General features: G+C 37.0%; 1 long non-coding RNA gene across 1 annotated transcript; it reads right to left on the reverse strand.

Annotated features, from left to right (window-relative positions):
* Positions 1-9,793: 9,793 nt before the first annotated feature.
* LOC309626863 lies at positions 9,794-16,795 on the reverse strand. The gene is made up of 2 exons (XR_014243454.1): positions 12,062-16,795; positions 9,794-10,971 (listed from the first exon to the last, which is right to left on the reverse strand). It is a non-coding gene; the product is annotated as an uncharacterized lncRNA (long non-coding RNA).
* Between the last annotated feature and the right edge of the window lie 267 nt (positions 16,796-17,062).

The raw sequence follows: 17,062 nt of genomic DNA on the forward strand, positions 1-17,062 counted from the left end.
AAAGTCTGGAGGAAGAGAACATAAGATAGAGGGTGGAGATATAAAGGCCCTGAGTTGGGAGGAAGTTTAGTATATTAGAGCAGTGGTTCTTCAACTTGAAAATGGAAGTTGTTAAAACAGATTGCTGGCTCCACACACAGAGTGTCTGATTCACTAAGCCAGGGATGGGGCCCAAGAATTGGCATTTCTAGCAAGTTCCCAAGTGATGCTGATCTTCTCATTGCAGTGGCTTCTCTTGTTGCGGAGCACAGGCTCAAGGCGCGCAGGCTTCAGTAGTTGTGGCATGAGGGCTTAAGAGTGCAGGCTCAGTAGCTGTGGCGCATGGGCTTATTTGCTCCACGGCATGTGGGAATCTTCCCGGACCAGGGATCGAACCTGTGTCCCCTGCATTGGCAGGCAGATTCTTAACCACTGCGCCACCAAGGAAGTCCCAGGAAATATTTTTCTTTAAGCAATGAGCCATGGTATTGTTGGGTCTCTTTGTTACAGTAGCCTAGTCTTACCCTAACAGCAGGAGAAGTTAGAGTGAAAGCAGGGGGAAGACTTAAGAGACTATTGTAATAGCCCAGTCAAGAGATGACGGTGGCTTGAGTTAGGGTATAAGTCAGCTGGGGCTGTTTGCTGTCACACCCATTCCTCTCCTTTCCTTTCCTCTGCTGGCTGGTCTCTGCTTTCTGCACTTTCCAGACTCCCTGTCAACTGGCTTATGGCTGGCTTCAGGCACTGTTTGGAGATGGGAGGGGAGGAAAAGGGGAAGCCAGGTCATTTCTTTCTTTCCCTCTCTCTGTCTCTCTCTTTCTCTCGATCTCTCAATCTCTGCCACAGGCAGCATTTCTAGCAGGGATGGAGTGGCTCCAGCTCCTGCCATATGGTATCACCATGGATCCAGCTTCTTCTGGGTGACCATGAGCTCTTCTCCTTTTGTCCTGCCAGCCTAGAAATGGCAGCAGCTTCCTACAGTTGTTAATCTCTGGGCTGCCCCACCATCCTCTTTGGCTTATCACTTCTTACATCACTTGTGTAACCAATTCCCTGCATTAAATCCCCTCTCTTTTAAACGATTTTCCGTGTGGGTAACCCTGGCCTGACACAGGGGGAGGTGGTGGATTAGTGAGAAGTGTTGGAATCAGGGCATATTTTGAGGTAGAAATGACAGGATTGATGAGGGATTGGATTTGGGGTATGAGAGAAGAGTTTAAAAATCAAAACAGAACATTTCCGTGCAACCTCCTCACTAAATTGCTTCTCAGTCTCAGAAAAACTACACCATCATATACCCAATCTCAAAACAAAAATCTAGGCCTCAGATTCATTGGATTCTTCCCCCGAGTCATCATAAAGTTTTATTCCAGCTTTTGTGACATGTGGGGACTTGCCTGGAATTATAGGGTATATACCTCATCATACCTAATAAAAAAACTTAGACTGGAAATGGAGCCAAATTCAGGCATCACCGCTAATTTCAGAAATTCCAATGAAATTTGTTAATACTGTGCTTTGAGAAAGAAACCAGATTCTATATCTAGATTAGACAGCCTGTCCCCTGGACCATTGCCAAGACAGTTTCAGGGAGTGTAGGGAAGTACAACAACCCAGGTTTTGCTACGTCTGTTGGGAAGCCATAGCATTTTTAGATAGGCTGAAACATGGGAGCTAAAGCATACTTGAGAGATCCTAGGAAAGTGGCAAGTGATCACCAGTTACAAGGGCTGAGACTCAGAAAGCTTCTATTTCCTTTTATTTGAGACTACTGAGGATAAAGACAATCTATGGGAAGGACAAAGACTTGTCTATTTATTAGCTGTGTGACCTAGGATAATGTTGTTAACCTCTCTGAGCTTCAGTTTGCTAATCTATCAAAAACAGGGAAACCATTACCTACCTTGAAAGATTGTTGTATTAAATCATATGATAGGCCTTAGAACATGGCACACAGCGTATGTTCATATTCCTTCTCTTCTCTTCCCTTCTACTTCTCCCATGTGGGTAGCACTGTAGTGTAGATTAACTATAATTATCTGTAACTTAGCATACTCTCAGTTAATAACTGTTGATCTTCAATAAGTGGTGCTGGGAAAAACTGGACAGCCACATGCAAAAGAATGAATCTGGACCATTATCTTATACCATACACAAAAATTAACTCAAGCAGATTAAAGACTTGAATATAAGACCTGGAAACATAAGACTTCTAGAAAAGAGCAGAAAGCTCCTTGACATTGCTCTTGGCAGGATTTTTGGGTTTGACAGAAAAGCAAAGGCAAAAAAACACAAAAATCAGCAAGTGGGACTACATCAAACTAAAAAGCTTCTGCACAGCAAAGGAAACCACCAACAAAATGAAAAGGCAACCAACGAAGTGGAAGAAAATATTTGCAAAGTGTATGTCTGACACAGGGTTAATATCCAAAATATATAAGAACTCATACAATTCTATAGCAGAAAAACAAACAACCTGATTAAAAAATGGGCAGAAGATCTGAATAGACGTTTTCCCGAAGAAGATATATGGATGGCACAGGTACATGAAAAGATGCTCAACATCACTAATTGTCAGGGAAATGCAAGTGAGATATCATGGTGATATCATCTCACACCTGTTAGAATGGCTATGATCAAAATGATGAGAAATAACAAGTGTTGGAGAGGGTATAGAGAAAAGGGAACCCTTGTGCACTGTCGGTGGGAATGTAAATTGGTGCAGCCACTCGGAAAAATAGTATGGAGGTTCCTCAAAAAATTAAAAATAGAACTACCATATGATCCAGCAATTCCACTTCTGGGTATTTATCTGAAGAAAATTAAAATACTGATTTGAAAAGATCTAAGCACCCCCATGTTCATTGCAGCATTATTTACAATAGCAAGACATGTAAACAACCTAAGTATACATCAACAGTTGAGCGGATTTAAAAAATGTGGTATGTATACACATTTGGAATACTTGTCGGCCATAAAAAAAGAAAGAAATCCTGCCATTTGCAACAATATGGATGGACCTTGAGGGCCTTATGCTAAGTGAAGTTAAGTCAGACAGAGAACAACAAATACTAAATGATCTCTTATATGTGGAATCTAAAATGAAAACCAAAACCAAAAAAACAAAAAAATGAGCTCATGGATACAGAGAACAGATTGGTGGTTGCCTGAGGTGGGGGGGTGGGAGGTGGGAGAAATGGGTGAAGGGGGAAGGTACAAATTTCCAGTTATAAAATGCATAAGTTATGGGAATGTAATGTACTGCATTATGATTACAGTTAATAGTACCGTATTGCATATTTGAAGGTAGTGAGGAGAGTGGATCTTGAAAGTTCTCATCACAAGAAAAAAATTTCATAACTATGTTATGATGACAGATATTAACTGGACTTATTGTGGTGATCATTTTGCATTATATACAAGTATCAAATCATTATGTTATACATCTGAAATTGACACAATATTTTATCAGTTATAAAAAATTTAAGTAAACAATTCAATGATCTTTAGTGTATTCAACAGAGCAATGCAGCCATCACCACAATAAATTTTAGAACGTTTTCATTGTCCCAAAAAGAAACCTTGTATCCTTTAGCAGTCACTCCCATCCTGCTCCCCACTGTTCAGCCTTAGGTAAACATTAATCTACCTTCTATCTCTACGAATTTGCAGATTCTGAAATTCTATATAAATGGAAGCATACAATATGTGGTCACTTGTGACGGGCTTCTTTCACTTAGCATAAGACTTTCAAGGTTCTTCCAAGTTGTAGTATGTATCAATACTTCAACTCTTTTTATTGCCAAATGACATTCCATTGTGTGGCTATTCCACATTTTATTTATCCATTCCATCAGCTGATGGACATTTGGGTTTCTTCCATTTTTTGGTTATTATCATTTCTTTTTTTCTTGAAATTAGTACTACAATGGAATGACTAAAGGACAGGCAAGAAGAAAAAAAGTATTGAATCCTGGAAAATTTCTCAATTAGGTGAATGATGACTGAATAAAGGAGTTCTCAGAACACAACATTCAGTATGGACATGATTCCTATTAACTGATCATTTCCAAAACCATCACTATTAATTAAATGCCTTTCAAAATATCTTCTTATGGCAAGTATTTGTGTCTAAGTGCTTCTGTTTATGGGACAAGAAATTGAAATGGCTGTCTTGGCAGTATAACCACAGTTGTATAAGCCAAGGGATTAAGAGTACTTTTGAGAAGAAGTAACAATGTGTTCTTCATGGCTATGGAAATGATGGTAAATTTATACATAATGTATGGATGATCATATTATACCCTTATGAGAATGTCAATCAAAACAGCATTTCTGTCAGGAGATAGTTTCCAATTCACAAAATGTATTCTTTTTACATTAGAATCCTTGCTGTCCACATTTCCCTGTCAACATATTTTTTAAAATCCATTTCTAAAAATGAAAGGATTGATAATTCTGACATTGAGCAACAACCCTCTATGCCAGCCAGCCTGGTACAGGAAAGTTTAAATCTAATCCTAACATCACTCTGTATATAACATAAGTGCAGTTGATATTGCAAAATCCTAAGGTGGTACTCTTTTTAATTACACTTAAACTAGCTGGTATGGCCAGTACTGCTTCAGAGGATATAAAAAGAATAGCAGCTAAGCTTGCATAGAGCAGAGGTATGCTCTAGAAAGAACAAAAAAGTCAACAGACTTAGTGTGGAATGCAAGGCTTAAAAATTCCATAAAATCAGGAAGGAAAGCAAGAGTTTACTTATAGGCATTTAGAAAGATTTTGCCTTCTCACCAGGAAGTGCTCACATACTAAACTTTAGGTTTGTTTGCCTACAGGTATGTTTATATAATTTTAACTATTAATAAAATGTGAGTAACAACTTGCATTCTTTTTACACAAGGCCAGCTAGATCAAATTGTTAAGTGGGCAATGTTTATCTTGGTGTTCAATGTTTATCTTGGGTGTTCCTTAATTTCCATTTCCTCTGTTTCCTTTCCCAGTGTTCCTTCCTCGAGAAACAATATTTTTAAAAATATGATTTACACAAAGATGTTAATGACAACTTAATTATTTCCAAAGAAATATAGGCATTTAAAAGGAGGCCATAGTATCACAAAGGAATAAATTGTTACTGATGAAATTTCACTGTGTATATAGATCAGAGGTATATTTCAGGGCCTTCCTGAATCCACATTTTTTCCCACAGTAAAGCAGGCCCTGCAATAGACCCATAGACATAAAAAATTGACTTGCAGAACTGCATAATGAGTATGTTTAGCTGAAGGAAGGGGAGTTCTTAGATCACAATCTCAATATCAGTCAAGAACAACTGTTTTCCTTTAAATCTGAAACTTATGAGAATGATTAGGTGATAGAAAAGACATTAATGGTTCTGATCATAGAATCAGAAGATATAAAGATGTTGCATGCAACATACACAGGTAGAAATTAACAACTTCAGACCTCCTTCTGTGAGTGGTGCTTCTGGTTCTGCCTTTTCATTATAATGCTCTCAATTGCAACTGTCAGCTGGCTTCCTTGGTTCAAATATCCATAATAACACTTGAAAGGGTTCTCTAACTTGGAGGTTCACAAAAATAATAAAGCATTTATTTGAGAATGACTTATCCTAAACTATGGAAGAAGAATTAGATACAGATTTTCAGTTTGAACATAGTGGAATAAAATTGGCATTTCCTCCTTCCCCTCTAGGAAATCACACTAAAGAAGAATGAGAAAGAGAAATACAAGCTAGGATGCATGTGAAATCCTAAGCCACAAATAGATAGAAGGGCTGCCAAAAGCAGTGAAGATCAAACAGGATGTGGGAGGAAGCAGAAGGGGATGCCTGTGAATGCAAATCCCTGAGAGAGCGGGCGCTGCCCCAAGATGAGGAGCATGCCCAAGATAAAGAACTAAAATCCTCATGGGTCCTAACTGGGACAAGCCGTGTGGAATAGTGACAGGAGTTTGATTCTGAGAAGCAGGGCTAACAAGACTGAACAAGGACTCATATGATGAGCCATATTTTAAAAAACAGCCTGTTGGTGAGGCAGAGGATTAGAAAAAGATTCTGAATGCTATGAGTCTTACAAACTGCCTATTTCTGTTGGCCAGGGAGAGGTTAACAGTTAAATGGACTCTCACACTTAACTGAGGGCTCTAGGGAGAATGCTGCTAGACTTGGACACAGCTTTAGCATCCCTAACATATGAATCATTTGGAAATAGCTGGTCAAGGAGAAGCCCACTTAACCAACATGAGAAATCAAAAATAAACCACCCAGGATCTATATAAAAGTATTACAAGAAAAGAGGAGAAAAAGAATAAGAAGAAATGCAGATGAACACTGATCAAAGCAGTATATTCATGAAACAGATGAAAAATTTGACCAAGTGTTTGCCATGGATTTAAACAGTTAATGGAGCAATTTATCTATAAAACAAGAACCCAAATATACATACAATATATTTAAGAGCCTTAATAAATGAAGGGAAAGAAAATCAATTATGTCAAAAGCTGGTTCTTTGAAAATATCAATAAAATTGATAATCCCCTAGCCAGGCTAAGAAAAAGGGAGAGGACACAAATTAAAGAAATAAAAGAGGGGACATCACTACAGATCCCATGGACATTAAGGGATAATAAAGGAAGACTTTGAATAACTCAATGCCCACAGATTTGATAACCCAAATGAAATGGACCAATTTCTTGAAAGACACAATCTGCAAACATTCATACAAGAAGAAATAGATGATCTGAATTGGCCTATATTTATTAAAGAAATTGAATGAATAATTAATAACCTTCCAAAACAGGAAGCACCAGGCCCAGACAGGTTAACTCATGAAATATATCAAACATTTAAGCAAGATATTATGCCAATTCTCTACAGTCTCTTTCAGGAGACAGAAGCAGAGGGAATACTTCCTAACTCATTCTATGAGGCCAGCATTACCCTAATCAAAACCAGTCACAGGCGTTACAAGAAAAGAAAACTATAAACCAATATCTCTTATGAATACAGAGCAAAAATCTTCAACAAAATATTAGCAAATAAATCCAAATATCTATAAAAAGTATTATACACCATGACCAAGTGGGATTTATCCCAGGTATGCAAGGCAGGTACAGCTTTTGAAAGTTAATTAATGTAACATCATATGAACAGGCTAAAAAAGAAAAAGCACAGGATCATATCAATAGATACAGAAAAAGCATTTGACAAAATCAAATAAAAACTCAGGAAGAGAAGAATAGAGAGGAAGGGAACTCCCTCAATATGATAAAGAATAACTACCAAAAAACCTGCAGGTAACATACTTAATGGTAAGAAACTAGAAGTTTTCCTGCTAAGATCAGGAACAAGGATGTCCCCTCTTACCACCTATTTTCAACACCATACTGGAAGTCCTAGTTAAGGCAGTAAGGCAAGAAAAAAAAAAGTATACAGATTGGAAAGGAAGAAATAAAATTGTCTTTGTTTGCAGGTGACGTGATTGTCTATGTAGACAATTCAAAAGAATCAATAAAAAACTTCTGGAACTAAGGAACAATTACAACAAGGTTGTAGGCTACAAGATTAATATACAAAAGTCAATTGCTTTCCTATATACTAGCAATGAATAAGTGGAATTTGAAATTAAAAACACAATACCATTTACATTAGCACTCCAAAAAAACAAAATACTTAAGTACAAATCTAATAAAATAGGTATAAGATCTATCTGAGGCAAACTATGAAAAACTAAATAAATAAATAGTCCATGTTCAATATTGAGGAAGACTCAATACTGTCAAGGTATCAGTTCTTCCCAACTTCATCTATGATCCAATGAAATCCCAATCAAAATCCCAGCAAGTTATTTTTTGGATATAGAAAAACTGATTCTAATGTTTATACGGAGAGACAAAAGACTCAGAATAGTCAACACAATATTGAAGGAGAAGAACAAAGTTGGAACACTGAAACTACCAGATTTCAAGTATTACTATAAGGCTACAGTAATCAGGACAGTGTGGTAATGGCGAAAGAATCAACAAATAGATGAATGAAACAGAAAGAGAGCCCAGAAGTAAACACACATAAATACAGTCAACTGGGGGAGTTCCCTGGTGGCCTAGTGGTTAGGATTCTGGGCTTTCACTGCTCTGGCCCAGGTTCAATCCCTGGTCAGGGAACCGAGATTCCACAAGCTATGTGGCCATAAAACAAAAACACAACAAAATATAGTCAACTGATCTTTGACAAAAGGAACAAAGACAATACAATGGAGAAAAATAGTCTTCTCAACAAACGGTGTTGGGATAACTGGACATCCACATGCAAAACCATGAATCTAGACAAAGAAATTACCAAACATTAATTCAAAATGAATCATATACCTAGATGTAAAATGCAAAACTATGAAATGTATGTAAAAATAGAAGATAATATAGGAGCAAACCTAGTTGACTTTGGGCAGGATGATAGCTTTTTAGATACAACACCAAAGGTACAATCTCTGAAAGAAATAATTGATAAGCTGAATTTCATTAAAATTTAAAACTGCTCTGTGAAAGACAACATCAAGAGAGTGAGAAGACAAGCCACAGACTGAGAGAAAAATATTTGCAAAAGACATATATGATAAAGGACTGTTATACAAAATATACAAAGGACTCTTAAAACTCAACAATAAGAAGATAACGTGATTTTAAAATGTGCCAAAGACCTTAACAGACACATCACCAAAGAAGATATACAGATGGCAAATAAGCATATGAAAAGATTCTCCACATCATATGTCATCAGGGAATGGAAATTAAAACAACAATGAGATACCACTACAAACCTATTAGAATGGTCAAAATCCAGAATACTGACAATACCAAGTATTAGCAAGGATGTGGAGCAACATTTATTGCTGATGGGAAAACAAAATGGTACAACTACTTTGGAAGACAGTTTGGCAGTTTCTTATAAAGCTAAATATACTCTTGCCATACAATCCAGCAATTATGTTCCTTGGCATTTACCCAAATGCAGTGAAAACTTATGTCCACACAAAATCCTGCACAAGGATGTTTATAACAGCTTTATTAATAATTGCTAGAACTTGGAAGCAACCAAGATGTATCTCAGTAGGTGAATGTTTAAATAAACTGTAGTACATCCAGACAATGGAATACTATTCAGCACTAAAAAGAAATGAGCTATTAAGCCATAAAAGGACACGGACTTCCCTGGTGGCGTAGTGGTTAAGAATCTGCCTGCCAATGCAGGGCACAGGGCTTCAAGCCCTGGTCCAGGAAGATCCCACATGCTGCGGAGCAACTAAGCCAGTGTGCCACAACTACTGAGCCTTCGCTCTAGAGCCTGCGAGCCACAACTACTGAGCCTGTGTGCCACAACTACTGAAGCCCACACATCTAGAGCCCGTGCTCCACAACAAGAGACGCCATTGCAATGAGAAGCCCACGCACCGCAATGAAGAATAGCCCCCGCTCGCTGCAACTAGAGAAAGCCCATGTGCAGCAACGAAGACCCAATGCAGCCAATAAATAAATAAATAAATAAATAAATAAATAAATAAATAAGGACATGGAGGAAACTTAAATGCATATTATTAAGTGAAAGAAGCCAACTGAAAGACTACATATTGTATAATTCCAAGTATATGACATTCTGGAAAATGGAGACAGTAAAAAAATCTGTGATTATCAGGGATTGGGGCAGGGAGAGGATGAATAAGCAGAGCACAGAAGTTTTTAGGGCAGTGAAAATACTCTGTATGATACCATAATGATGGATACATGTTATTTTACAACAGTTGTTCAAACCCATAGAATGTACAACACCAAGAGTGAACCCAAATGTAAACGAGTGACTACGATGTGTCAGTGTAGGTTCATCAATTGTAACAAATGCACCACTGGTGGGGATGTTGATAATGGGGGAGGCTATGCATGTGTGGAGGCAGGGAGTGTATGGGAAATCTCTGTACCTCCTTTTTAACTTTGCTATGAACTGAAAACTGCTCTAAAAAAAAGTCTTAAAAAAAAGAAAGGAAGAGATTCTGACATATGCTACAACATGGATGAACCTTGAAGATAGTATGCTAAGCAAAATAAGGCAGTCACAAAAAGACAAATATTGCATAATTCCACTTATGTGAGGTACCTAGAGTAGTCAAATTCACAGAGATGGAAAGTAGAATGGTGGTCGTCAGGGGCTGCAGGAGGGGGTTAGGAATGAGGAGTTAGTATTTAATGAGTACAGAGTTTCAGTTGTGGAAGACAAAAAAGTTCTGGAGATGGATAGTGTAGATGGTGCACAACAATATGAATGTACATAATGCCACAGAACCATTCACTTAAAAGTAGTTAAAATGGTAAATATTATGTATATTTTACCACATTATTATTTTTTTTTTAATTAACAAAGAGCAAAAGGCAGAGATACAAGATTCAGGAGGACAGAGACAACAAAGTGAATGAAACACGAGTTGCAAGATCTCTAGGGGGAATAGTGGCTTTAAAAATATCAGAAATGGAGTAAAAATTGGAAGTAGACCAGGAGAGACCAGATACCGATGAGAATGCAAAAAGGAAGAAAGAGGTTAGATAGAGAGAGCAAGCAAAATGAATGAAAATAAATACAATTTAAAATGATTAGAGATACAATGATATCTAGAGAAGACAGGCAAGTGAGATACAACATACACTTACCTAATATCCCTATATAATGGATCAGAAAAAATATTTGAAATATTATTGAAGAAATGTTCATTTTGAAGGTGTATGTCAGGTCTCAGAAAAAAAACTGACACATTATCGTCAACACAAGCATATCCTAATACAAATGCTGAACTGTGAAGATAAAGAAATAATCCTTTGGACAACCAGGCAGAAATAATGAGTCATCTACGAAGGGTAAAAACAAAGCAGGCTGACATCAGACTTCTCCACAACAATATCCAGTTCCAGAAGACTGGAGAAATGCCTCTAAAATTAACAACGAAAGAAATCATGACCCAAGAAATTTATATCATCCAAGTTGTTATTCAAATATAAAGGAAACAAATAATATTTAATATTCATTAATGCTGTGGAAATGTTGGGAAAATATTTGCAATTCATATCACAAATTGCTGTTTTTTAATCTATAAAGAATCTTACTTTTAAAACAACTATAAACACAAGAACTATATGCTAACAATTTTAAAGACTTAGACCACATGGAAAGTTTCTTGAAAAATATATGTGTACCATATGAGATGTGACTGAAGAAGAAATTAAAGTTTGAATAGTCCTGCAAATATTAAATATATTGAAGCAGTTGTTTAAAATCTTCCCACAAAGATGAGATTAGATAATATGAGTAGTTAGAAAGATATATTTTTCTGGCAATCAGGAGAAAGGTCAGGGCTAACACATGTCAGTATGTTACTAGAGAACATGTAAAATAGAAAAATAGCTATGAAAATAATTGTAAAAGCATTAAAACAAATCATGAGGTATATATTAACAAAAGCTATTGCTGTTCTGAAAGGCTCAGTTGGCAATTTGCCCAGCCTGGGCTGCTTGCATGCTGATGTGTTAAAGAGCTGTCCTTTGGGGCAGAGGCTGCTCCATCAGACCAATCACAAACCACTCCTTCACACTTCTGCCAGGAAGGAGGACCCCTTAGTAAGTAGCGCTATGGAAATGAATGAATTATGATATAGAAAATAAGGAAATGGAGTGGAAAGGAGATGCTTGCAAAGTTTTGGGGGTGTGAAAGTACTATTCCCAAAGATTTCTAGATATTTTTGGTTTATGAGAAAGGTAAAGGTATCCCATTTTTCTATTTCGAGTATGTATTACATTTATTTTCAAAGCTCATCCCCATCTTTATTTTCAAAAGGGCTAAATCATTTATTAGGCATCATTTTTAGGATACAGGATGAAGTTTAGTGGCTGAACTAGGTGCACAAACAAAGGGGGATCAAGCCTCTTCCTACATGTAAATATCTCTTTGTCCAGTAGCACCACTGCAAAAAGTAACCTCACTGAACCACTTGAACAAATTTCAAAAGGAACTTCAACCACTCACCTGGACACAAGCTGGAGGCTCATTTGTCCAAACTGAATGTTCCCCTACTAAATATATTCTCTCATTATGGACAGCAACTCCAGATTCATTTTGCCCTAACAAAAAGAGAATTGAATAAAAAGAGAAAAAAAAAAAACCTATAGATAAATCAACAGATAAATGGGCAAAGAATTTGAACAGTTTACATAAAAGGAAATATAAATGGCTCTAAAACTTATAAGAAAAGATGTTTAATCTCATAATGAGAAAGGCAAAATAAAATTAAACTGAAATATCATGGTTAACCCCACAAATTGGAAAAGATCACAAAGCTTGGTAACACTGTATTAATTAGAGTGTGTTAAAGAGGCATTTTCATATATTGCTGATAGGAACATAAATTAGTACAACCTCTCTGTAGGGTAATTTATCAATATTTATCAAAATTACAAACACATATACTCTTAGAATCAATAATTCTACCTCTAGGAATTTATCCTATAGATTACTTACATATGTACAAAATAACATACAACTCATTACATCAATGTAGAGTCGATTAAATAAATTATGATGCATCCATTCAATGAATACTATGCTGCTGAAAAAAGATGGGTAAAATTATTATTGATACAGAAGTAATTCCAAGATATAGTTTAGTGAAAAAAATAAGCTTCAGAGTATATGGAAAATTATCATTTGCATAAAAACTGTGTGTACATTTGCTCATATATGCATTGAAGGATATATAAGATATTGGTAATATTAGTTACCTCTGAGGAGGGGAACTAGGTTGCTGGATAAGAGTTAAATAGAACGTATTGTCTACTCTTGTACTTTTGGAATTTTAAAACGTGAATTCACTAGAAAGAAAAAGGGTATAAGCAATGTGTGTTTCTGTTGTTTACAACTATTATCTTTTCTGGGGAATTTGTGAATACTCTTAGCCAGGAGTGGCTAAGGGAAGTGTCCTGGGCCACTCTCTCCTTTTACTAACCCAGTTTTGGGTTATTTACCACCTTCTTCTGAGTCTCTCCCTATCTAAATTCCCATGATAGTCTGAGTCAGAGAGAGTTTCTGTGCAGCAAGGCTTTTAAGATTTCAAATAATTCTTTTGCTTAGTCACATGCAAACGCTCAAAAATTCATACTTTAAACAGAAGTCTTCATAAAGTTCTAACTATATCTGCTTTTTAATTGCGTTGAACTTAAGGAGGTTTCTTTCTATTTGTTTCAGAGTCTTCCAAATTAGGAATACTTCCCTTCTCTGGGATAAGCCATATTTTAATTTTTTTAGAGCAATGAGACAAAAATTCAGGACTCTAAAAAAACAGAAACTGGTTATTAATACACCTTTTTATTTTCTATCAAATCCAGTGTCCAAACAATAATTATATTTAGACATACACTTTTCAGCTTTTTGCTGAAAGTTTGAAAACTTCAATTGTCCAAGCACTCTCGGCTCTGAGTTTCTGTGGCTTGCTCATGACTGAAAGTAGACTGTAGAGGGGGTATCAAAAACCTACAGGTAATCCCTGTAGGATATTTCTAGGCTATTGCTCTAGCAAATTGGAGGGATATCCTGACCCCTTACATTTTAAAAAATGTAATCTTTCATGAGGTAGAGATTGTAGCCTTCTAATGAAATTTACTTAAAATCTCCTGATGCCCTGTTAAGCCTCCACCAATGGCAAAGTCTCATTAGACCTGCCCATGCTAAAGCCTATTTGATATTAAAACAAAAGAAAAGGTCTCTGCCTAAGTAGATTAGGGAGACAAAATCAAGCAGTCCAGACTTCTAAACAAGGGGACTTTAAACATGGAATTTGCATATATTATTCATTCTCTCTCCATGCAAACAAGCAGATATTGCTCAGTGAACTCTGGCCTATGCTCAGAAACAATGGTTTTTAATATCCCTCTTTCCATGGCTGCCACCAGAAAAATTCCTGGCTCCACTGGGGATTTTCAGAGTAACACCCTCTCAACACTCTTCTTTCTCTAAAATGCCACTTGGAACTTTGTAAGTGGAATGGTTTCTTTGCCTCTATATGGCAAGTTTCCACTCAGTACAATCCATATCTGCTTCTCTGTTTGGCATTTTCCCTCTCATCTTAGCTTCTGGTTAAAAGAGTAACTTCCAGGTCAAATTTAATTTAATAAAGTATTGAACACTGTAAAGAAGTCATGGAATCACTTGTTGCCAATGGGGAGGGGGTTGAGGGAGGAAAGGACTGGGAGTGTGGGATTAGCAGATGTAAACTATTATATATAGGATGGATAAACAACAAGGTCCTATTGTATAGCACAGGGAATGATATTCAATATCCTGTGATTAAACCATAATGGAAAAGAATATTAAACAAGAAAAAAGAATCGGGACTTCCCTGGCGGCGCAGTGGTTAAGAATCCTCCTGCCAATGCAGGGGACACAGGTTTGAGCCCTGGTCCTGGAAGATCCCACATGCCGCGGAGCAACTAAGCCCATGCGCCACAACTACTGAGCCTGTGCTCTAGAGCCCGCGAGCCACAACTACTGAGCCCACGTGCCTAGGGCCCGTGCTCCGCAACAAGAGAAGCCACCAGAATGAGCAGCCTGCGCACCGCAACAAAGAGTAGCCCCCGCTCGCCACAACTAGAGAAAACCTGCGCACAGCAACAAAGACCAAACACAGCCAAAAAAATAAAATAAAATAAATTAAAATAAAATAAATTAAAATTAAAAAAAAGAATGTCTAGATGTGTATAACTGAGTCACTTTGCTGTACAGCAGAGATTGGCACAACATTGTAAATCAACTCTACTTCAATTTAAAAATATAAAAATTATTTAAAAATAAAGAAGTCATGGGATCTATGTTGTACCCTGTGTAACACTACCAAGCACCCTCTATTCCACTTGGCTATAGCTACCTTGAGTTTTGTGATTAAAATGTTCTAAGTGTCCTCATGTTCTATAATGTGGTCATCTGCTCTTTGAGTCATATCATTTTCCACCTTGATTTAGTGCCTTTGTCCCTCCATGTCCATGTCTGCATCTTGTTTATGAGTGGGTGGTGTTCCTCTCATCCCTGGATGAACACTTAGGAGGGTCTCATTACCATTCTGACCACTCTAAGGTACTACAATGAATAGTGTCATTTTAAACATAAATGTGGTCTCGATTCAGAAATTAGAATATCCTTATTCAGAAATAATCACAACTCTTAACTTCACTTAATGTCCATACCTGCTTTTCTTAAGCTGGAAAAAAAGTATTTTAATAGCCTTTTCAGATAATTGTGGATATTCTTTGATACTATGCCAAAACTTGATAATTAATAGTTTCTTTTTTTTTTAAACATCTTTATTGGAGTATAATTGCTTTACACTGGTGTGTTAGTTTCTGCTGTATAACAAAGTGAGTCAGCTATACGTATACATATAGCCCCATATCCCCTCCCTCTTGCGTCTCACTCCCACCCTCCCTACCCCACCTCTCTAGGTGGTCACAAAGCACCGAGCTGATCTCCCTGTGCTATGCGGCTGCTTCCCACTAGCTATCTATTTTATATTTGGTAGTGTATATATGTCCATGCCACTCTCTCACTTCGTCCCAGCTTACCCTTCCCCCTCCCCATATCCTCAAGTCCATTCTCTATGTTTGCGTTTTTATTCCTGTCCTGCCCCTAGGTTCTTCAGAATCTTTTTTTTTTTCTTAGATTCCATATATATGTGTTAGCATACGGTATTTGTTTTTCTCTTTCCGACTTACATCACTCAGTATGACAGTCTCTAGATCCATCCACGTCTCAACAAATGACTCAATTTCGTTCCTTTTTATGGCTGAGTAATATTCCATTGTATATATGCACCATATCTTCTTTATCCATTCATCTGTCGATGGACATTTAGGTTGCTTCCATGACCTGGCTATTGTAAATAGTGCTTAAATGAACATTCAGGTGCATGTGTCTTTTTGAATTACGGTTTTCTCTGGGTATATGCCCAGTAGTGGGATTGCTGGGTCATATGGTAATTCTAGTTTTAGTTTTTTAAGGAACCTCCATATTGTTTCTCCATAGTGGCTGTATCAATTTACATTCCCATCAACAGTGCAAGAGGGTTCCCTTTTCTCCACACCCTCTCCAGCATTTGTTGTTTGTAGATTTTCTGATGATGCCCATTCTAACTGGTGTGAGGTGATACCTCATTGTAGTTTTGATTTGCATTTCTCTGATGATTAGTCATTTTGAGATCCTTTCATGTGTTTCTTGACAATCTGTATATCTTCTTGGGAGAAATGTCTATTTAGGTCTTCTGCCCATTTTTGGATTGGGTTGTTTCTTTTTTTGATATTGAACTTCATGAGCTGCTTGTATATTTTGGAGATTAATCCTTTGTCAGTTGCTTCATTTGTAAATATTTTCTCCCATTCTGAGGGTTGGTTGTCTTTTTGTCTTGTTTATGGTTACCTTTGCTGACAAAAGCTTTTAAGTTTCATTAGGTCCCATTTGTTTATTTTTGTTTTTATTTCCATTTCTCTAGGAGGTGGGTCAAAAAGGATCTTGCTGTGATTTATGTCACAGAGTGTTCTGCCTGTGTTTTCCTCTAAGAGTTTTATAGTGTCTGGTCTTACATTTAGGTCTTTAATCCATTTTGAGTTTATTTTTGTGTAATGGTGTTAAGGAGTGTTCTAATTTCATTCTTTTACATGTAGCTGTCCAGTTTTCCCAGCACCACTTATTGAAGGGGCTGTCTTTTCTCCATTGTATATTCTCGCCTCCTTTCTCAAATATAAAGTGACCATATGTGTGGGGAGTTATCCCTGGGCTTTCTATCCTGTTCCATTGATCTATATTTCTGTTTTTGTGCCAGTATCATACTGTCTTGATTACTGTAGCTTGAAGTATAGCCTGAAGTCAGGGAGCCTGATTCCTCCAGCTCCATTTTTCTTTCTCAAGATTGCTTTGGCTATTCAGGGTCCTTTGTGTTTCCATACACATTGGGAAATTTGTTGTTCTAATTCTGTGAAGAAAGCCATT

This window comes from Balaenoptera borealis (genome assembly GCF_965194805.1).
Source record: "Balaenoptera borealis genome assembly, chromosome: 3".
NCBI classification, from domain to species: domain Eukaryota; kingdom Metazoa; phylum Chordata; class Mammalia; order Artiodactyla; family Balaenopteridae; genus Balaenoptera; species Balaenoptera borealis.